The sequence below is a fragment of the Marmota marmota genome, unplaced genomic scaffold (genome assembly GCF_001458135.2).
Source record: "Marmota marmota marmota unplaced genomic scaffold, marMar, whole genome shotgun sequence".
Classification (NCBI taxonomy): Eukaryota; Metazoa; Chordata; class Mammalia; order Rodentia; family Sciuridae; genus Marmota; species Marmota marmota.
In genome coordinates this window covers 18,730,436-18,738,816 of record NW_025999968.1, presented here as the reverse complement: position 1 = coordinate 18,738,816, position 8,381 = coordinate 18,730,436, and positions in this window count along the sequence as shown.

The window sequence follows — 8,381 nt, the reverse complement described above, 5'->3', positions numbered from 1 at the left end:
TCAAGTACGGAAGAACTTGGTGAAGGACAGTTCCAAAATGGTTATAGTTAGGCTCCCTCGCCTAGGCTTTCTACAGGCTTTGTTTTTAGTAGGTAGCCAAGGTCACACACACCCTGATTCAGTGTATGTACTCAAGGTCATAAACATTTGCTTGTGAGCATATGCCCACTTATGTAACCTGATGGCAATGTGCCTTCTTTGTCTGGTCTGTGTATAAAAAAGGCCTATAGAAAGATTCAGGAGGTTAATGGGGCTGGAGCTGAAAGTTGCGGGCTGCTGTCACCTCTGAATAAAGAATGTTTACTATCCCAACTGCATCTTGCATCTTCTTCTACCTGCTGGGAACCTGAATCTGTTTCTCAGGTTCTGAACCTCCACTTCAACATCCTGCTAGCATGGCATCAAACACCCCGTCTAACTAGTTTTCAGCTCTTAATGAAGATATTGCTTCAGACTCCTTACTTCCTTTCCACTGTCCTTCCTTCTCGAGGTGTCTACCTTCCTTCACAGCATTGCTATTGTGTAAATTGCCTTTAAGTGTTTTGGTGGAGAGAGAGGTTCAAAATGAAAACTTCAAAATTACTATTTTTTTTCTGTTTGTTTGGGCTCTCCAGTTGGGATGGGCACTGGCTAGCCACTCATTACAGGGTAATAATAATGCTGTACATGGATGAGCCCCTTTTACATGATGAAGGAGTCAACCAGGACTCTTCAGGATCTCTTTCATCTCTGAAGCACTTCTGTCATCTGTGATTAGTTAATTTGTGTTTACTGCTCACTGTGTTCTCATAATCAAGTGGTTTTTCTTCTCACCCCTTAACTCAGAAACACAGTTATATGGTAAGTCATGATTCCCAGAGAAGTACAGGAGAAAATAGAAAGATCGTGAGAAGGAAAGGGCATGAGAGAAATAAAAATCAGAGGATTTTTAAAGATCATTTGATTCAAGACTGCTCAGTGTGAATGCTCTTTCAGGCAGGAACCCCCCTGTAGTATGTCTGCCTTGTGTGTTCCAGCTTTTTCTCCATTGCTAGTAGTTGATATTGTTGCTATCCTGACCTCCTCCCCTCAGAGGTTCTTTCTCATCTTGAGTTGAAATCATCTTTGAAGTGCTGTATCCACTTTGAATTAGGTCTCCCCCATCCCCTCAAGTGATGTCACTATAGTTCCTGGAGTTGTGGTGAGTGGCTACTATCCTATTTGGGACTTCTTTCTCACTTCTCAGTGAACCCATCTCATATAAAGCCTAAGAAAACTAAAGCTGTTGCAGAAGTGAAACTCAGCATGCACTCTCAAATTCTTCTAAGGTAACCATTCTGAAGCAAAATCAGCAGATGACATCTCTTTTTATAGAAGAACTATAACAACAATGAACACACACACACACAAACTCCAAATCCAAACCAAAAGCCATATATTGCCATTCAATCATCAGATGGATTTAGACAAAACTATGAGAACAGCAATAATTCAAGTAAAATATGTGAAAATTTAAACATGCCACTTTCAAGTTAAGACAAAAGTAGAGAGTGATGAGTTTTATATTAGAGACAAAAAACTAAGTATTATCACCAAATGTTAATGTACTTTACAGTCATCAATGAAACTATAGTATATATTTTTGTACCATGTGCTTGTAAAAGCAGATAAAATATGTAATATACAATGTTATACCAGTTCAGCATACATAATATATATAGATTATATCAAAGTAGTGGACAGATCATGTGCAAACCCTGCAGAAATAGAACTTAAGGTATATGGTAAGTAAAAACAAAGCCCAAAACAGTTTTCTGTTTAGAAATAACACAATTCAAATTACCACAAAATGCAAAGGTCTGCAAAAATGTATATCATTCCAACAACATATATGAGTTACTAAATAAATATTGATTTAAAAGAATATAAATGAAGCTTTTAAGTAAGTCCTTTCTATATGCATATTATTCTTCATTAAGGAAAAATGTGTAAAAAGGCCATTGCTTTTTTAATACTGGTAGAAAATATTAATTCTTTGTTCACAAACTCCACTAAGTTCGGCACTTAAAATCTCTGCAGCATTATAAATGTGATTTAAAATACTGTAAATTCTATATCTCCATTGGTAAAATACTTTGACTTGGGATATGGCAGTCTTCATGTTGAGGGCCATGATCCAGTTTTGTTTTTCTAAATTTCTTAGGCGTGAATGGTTATCCAGAAGAATAGCATCCTCCACTACTGCTTTGGGGTTGAGGCTTATCATCGGCAATCTGTAATACCTCACCTAGCAGCTCTTGGTTGGCTGAAGCCATTGCCTTTTTTAAAAAAATTGATTTAAAAAATAAATAAACGACAGCGGAATGCATTACAATTCTTATTACACGTATACAGCACCATTTTTCATATCTCTGATTGTATATAAAGTATGTTGACACCAATTCGTGTCTTCATACATGTACTTTGGATAATGATGTCTATCACATTCCACCATCCTTGCTACCCCCTGTCCCCTCCCTTTCCCTCCCACTCCTCTTCCCTATCTAGAATTCATCTATTCCTCCCATGCTCCCCCTCCCTACCCCACTATGAGTCAGCCTCCTTATATCAGAGAAAACATTCGGCATTTTTTTGGGGGGGGGGGATTGGCTAACTTCACTTAGCATTGTCTTCTCCAAAGCCATCCATTTACCTGCAAATGCCATGATTTTATTCTCTTTTATTGCTGAGAAAAATTCCATTGTGTATATATGCCACATTATTTGATCCATTCATCCAATGAAGGACATCTAGGTTGGCTCCCTTTTGCTCTCTAAACCTCTTGTACTCTTTCTGTCATCCTTTCTCCAAGGTGAAGAAAGAGTTCCTCAGTTTCTTTGGATGAAGTATGACAAAGTCTTGCTCCTCCTTGAATGGAAACAGTGTCTCTTTTTCCAAGTCTATTTTATTACTACACATAAACGGATTTCATTTCCCAACATTTTCCATAATTCTTTGACCAAGTTTATTTTATTTTATTTTTGAAAAGAATTTTTGGCTGTTATGTCTTAAACTAAAACAGCTCCATTTGGATCCCTGTAGGAAATGAAAACCAATGCACGAAATCGCTCGTGACTTGCTGTATCCCATATGGCAAGGCTTACTCTTTTCCCATCAATATTTAACTTATTAAGAAAGATGCCTGCAGGGTGATGATGTGTTTGTCCTTGAGGTTGTTCTCGCAGTGTCACAGCGCCAGAGGGAGGTCTTCCCTGCTGCAGCCTTCCCTAGGCAGACCGCCTCGAACTTGAAGGAGTCCGCTCCACCCACCGCAGCCTTTCCTGGGCAGCACCGCCTCCTAGCGGAGCTGGCCAACCAAGTCGGCTTGGCCTGGCAGCCACTCGCCCTCTAACCTGGCGCGCCCCACTCCCTCCTCTGGCAAGGCCTGGAAGCATCCAGAGAAAGTCGGAAAGTCAAAGAGGCCGTTTTAAACGATCAAATTGGCAAATGTTCTAAAAATCAATTCTCAGTACTTAGTAGTTTGAACATTTGTACAGCCCTTCTTGAAAGCAATTTATGACTAAAGAGCATTAAAAATATTATTACTATTTGACCTAGTAAATTTCCTTTATAGGAATCTAATAATTGGGAGATCAAAGATTTTTGTATAGCAATTTTTTACAGCTTATTTAATTTGAAAACACCATTTAAAACAGTTTATTAAGATATAAATGATATACAATTTGAAAATAATCTTTTTCTATTTTGGTTATTTTGTGAATATGCTTTTGGTGTGATTAAAAAGTATTTCCCTACAAAGATTTTCTCCTCATATTCTAAGACTTTTATAGTCTGCAGATTTACACTTAGATTTGTGATCGATTTTCAGGGTTTTTTTTTGTGTGTGTGTATGTTTTAAAGTATGGATTGAGATGGGGATTTAAAAAAGTTTTTGTACATGGATACCCAACTCTTCTAACAATTTGTTGAAAACTCTATCCTTTATCTATTGAATTTTCTTTGCACCTTTGTTGAAATCAATTGAACATGTATATGTAAATCTATTCTGTTATTATATTAAATAGACCTATTCAATTATTTTACTTGAAAATGTAATATATTTTTTAAAAAACTCACAATATTGTACATATTCATTGCTGAAAAGATGATCAGGAAGCAGACAAAAATCACCAAAATCCAACTACCTAGACATAAATTTGGTTAATATTTTGGTAATATTTTTCTAGCCTTTCTTTTTCAGGCATGTTTCAGGGCTAAGGATTCATTCAGTTAGGTGCATCTGGAAGATTGATTACATTCAAGCTTGTTGGTAATATATTTATGTGGATAAACATATTGAGGTTCATTTCAACTAGGTTTTTTACTGTCTGAAAAAAGTTACATGAAAAGTGCGATGGTGTGTTTGTGTGTGCAACAATGCTGAATAGGTCCTTTAGTGTTGGACTGAAACACTATTAAATTATAAACAAATAAGTATATATGTGTATACACATAAGTGCATATCTCTATAATTTTTCTTTTTATGTGAAATTAACATTGATTTTTAAAAAACTGATTTGAGAATAAGCTGCAGACAGGATGCCTGATACACAAGATTTCACTGTACAGTGAAAAAAATTATGACACTTTTCTGACATAACCATAGTGTATCTATCAAAATCAATAAATTAACATTGATGAAATATGCTCTCTCTTTCTCTACTGAAAGGGACTAGAAGTGGTGACATCTCAATAGCAATGAGCTTACCTAGCTCCCAGATCTTGGTTTCTAAATATTAGTTTCCATCAAAAGCAACCAGGGATACTTGTAGAAATATCTGACACTATGGCTGGGGAAGGGAAATGACAGTTGAACCTGGAATACCTTCCTGTGCCAGCAAGTAAGACAGTGCAACAAAGAATGATGGGTACACATCAAAAGGACACATGAGCCATATTGAGCCACTTGCCAAGTCTGGGACGATTTGAGAATCAACATATATAATTTCACAATGCTACCAATTATAAAATAGGAATGCAGGAATCAATACAGATTAAATAAATAAATAAGTAAATGAATAGTGGTGAAGGAAAAGCTTATCTTTAATAGAATATTAATTAACAAGTGTAGACATATTTTAAAAGTATTCTCTCACAAAATACTTATTAATTACTTAAGAAATATATTGATTATACATATTGGTGTAGTTTACCTCATTGTAGAAAACCTGGCAGACATCTTACTGAGGGATAAAAGCTGACATTCCCAATAATGTTGTATGTCTTCTGATATGATGTACTGAAGAAAGCACACAACATTTGTATAAATGACAAGGAAACATTAGACAAACCTCAACTGGGTTTGTCTAATGTTATACATTATACAAAGAAGCTGGCTGGGTACTTGAAAAAAAAAATCTAGGTCGTGAAAGAAAGGCTATGTGGGAATGGCTAACAGACCAGGGTGAGTGTCCTAAGATTTAAAAATAAAATACAGATATTGTGTCCACCTAAAACTAAAAAATAAATATAAAAAAGGGCACAAGACTCTTGAGTTAGAGATGAAGGAAAATTTATCATTCACAGTAATAGTAGTAACCATAATATCAGCATTTCCTGATAATCAGGAAATGTTGAATCCTATAGGATGTCATAGTAAGGGCCAGATGATGCGTGAACATATAAGTGGGCTGTTGAGTTTAAGAAAATCCCAATATTTCATAATGGTTACCAGAAAACTTTTCAACCTCTGTTCTAGAAGGAGGCATTGTCTTTATTATTAGACAAAAGTCCCTCTACTCAGGAAATAGACATTGTTTCTATTTTCCAAGGTTGTTTGCTCTACAAACAATTGTGAGAAGATAGTATGGAACAAAGGCCATCAGTGCTTCTATTAATAAGACGGGCAGAAACTGAGTCATCCCTGGAGAATTGCTTCCTAATAACTTTCATCCTTTTTCTTCATACCATCTTTACTTGAGGCAAATTTTATCATTGAGTATAACATTCCATCAGCCAATCTGATTGAGGCTACCATCAACAGGACTTCAAGCAACAGGAATCTTGCACTACTGGCCTCAAAACCATCTGCCTCCCTGTCCAGGCTCCTGGCTCAAAGTAGTTGCACAAATGCCACAAACCATTAGGATCTACCTTATAAAGTCAAGTGACTTTCTCTTTGGGTTTCTATATTCACCTTTCCACTTTGCACATGATGTTAATCTAGATTTGGTAGAATGTATTTATTAGTGATTGTAGAGACTCTTCCTTAATCTGAAAAGAGAAAGTTCTTCATCCATAACAATTCTGGCCAGTGAGCTAAGTCTGACCTGAATGCTTTTGAGGACCAAGGAGGTATCATTTATGACTTTATTAAAAGTAGGGGTAAATCTTGCAACATCTTTTCTAATTGGGTGAGTGGCACTGTAGGAAAAACTTTTGGCAGGGTGTATATAAGTAATGAATCACTTATGTCTCTGGGAAGCTTCTCCAAGTAACCAAAGATAGTCTCCTTTTTAAAACAGACCTCCAGATATATCAAGAACTATGTAATGTTTTGAACAACCAACAATAAAATAAATAAATAAATAAATAAATAAATAAATAAATAAATAAAACAGATCTCCACCATGGTCCGAGTCATACATGATCTGCTGGTTGTGTTTGTTTGAACAGTTACAGATCTCTTGTGACCACTCCTAGGAGACAACTCACCATGTTTCTGGGAGAGAAGGACGTTAATGCTTGCTTCTACTTAACTGGTGCGGCCTTGGGATTGCACAGGGTACCCCTAGAAAGACCAGGGTTGTTGATAATTGTTGGGGCCCTCAAAGGAACCTACATCATTGGGGGATATGGGTGTAAATGACAGTATTTTCAATGTGGCCTTCTGGCTAGCTAGTTGGTTTCCAGTTAAGTTTGAGTAATTGAGGCCAGTTCTTATTTTTGGAAAGACTTCCTATGGTGTATCCAGCCCAACATGTTCTGTTTGTCCATGCCACTAGCTGAATGACATTTTTACTCCAAGAGGTGACTGAAAAAACGGAGTGAAGAAGACATCTACAGGTGACAGCAGGTGTCTTCTGTTGGAAGTACAGGAGCAGGGCTGCCCCATGCTGTTTCCAGGAGACTTCTTGGAAAGGTTAAGGGGGATGGCTATCAAATCATGGTTGGAGCTGTCTAACAGAACTATAGTCAGTTACAGTTAAGATGTTTGAAACAATTTAGGAAAATGGTGTGGAGGCATTTTCCAGGTGATTATGAAGAACAAAGTATCATTAATGTGCCTCACTTCAGGGTCTAAGATTTTCTCTCTTCAGGTGCCAAGTTACTGCTCTCCTTTCACTTCTAGAAAACCAGTGTGTTGGAGCTGGGGTGGTAGCTTAGTGATAGAGCTCTTGCCTAGAATGTGTGAGGCACCGGGTTCGATTCTTAGCACCACACATAAATAAATAAAATAAAGGTCCATTGACAACTGAAAAGTACTTAAAAAAACCCAGTGTGTCCATAACTTTACCTTTATTCCAGTCATCTCCTCTTCACACTAATCCCTTTTGTCCAGAAGGTCAGGTGCAAGAGGGACAGCACATCTTAATACACAGAGATCCCTTGTGTCCCCCAGTTGGGTCAGCACAGGCTACTGTGCGTGGAATCGGTGAGCAGAGTACTCTGTCAAGTGTTCATTCAAGTGTTCAGTGTGATCTATGACCATGTCAATGTACCAGGTCATGCTGTCACCTGGAAAGTGTGCCATCCCAGCTGGCCAGTGTTGTCATTAAGGGAATAAGTGACACCTCATGCCTAAGAATGCTCAGGACAGAGTCATGAATTTTGAAAATACTTCTGGATAATCTTTCACCTCCTTCATCCAGAACATTATATAGGAAGCAGCAGGAGATGATCTCTCCCTAGGGGGGCTCCATTCAATGATAAAATTGCTTTACTAAGTTGTGTGGACTGGGAGAAAGAAGGTGAGGGAGACAGAGTTAGAACCATATTTTTAAATAAAAATTTTTATTTTGAGGTAATTTTAGAAAAAGCACAAGTAGTTGGTAGAAATAATATAAAGAGATATCATGCTTCCTTTTGTTAACATTTTGTAGAATTATAGTACTGTATTCAAACAATAGTCTATAGCTGAAGTCGCTGGTATCTTCAGCTTTAAGTCTGGGATTATGAAACAAAAACAAACCCAGAAACTCACCATAATGTCAGTCCTTGAGTTCTGAGATTTCTAGTTGGTCTACTTTCTTCTGGCAACCTTTCAGATTCTTCTTACATTGCTTCTTATATAAGTTCAGGATTTTTAGTTGTACATAATAGGAGAAATGGGATAATTTATGTCTACTCCATCTTCCTGCAAGCAGAATAAATCTTTTCTTTCTTCTTTTTTCTTTTTTCCCTCCTCCTCCTCCTCCTCCTTC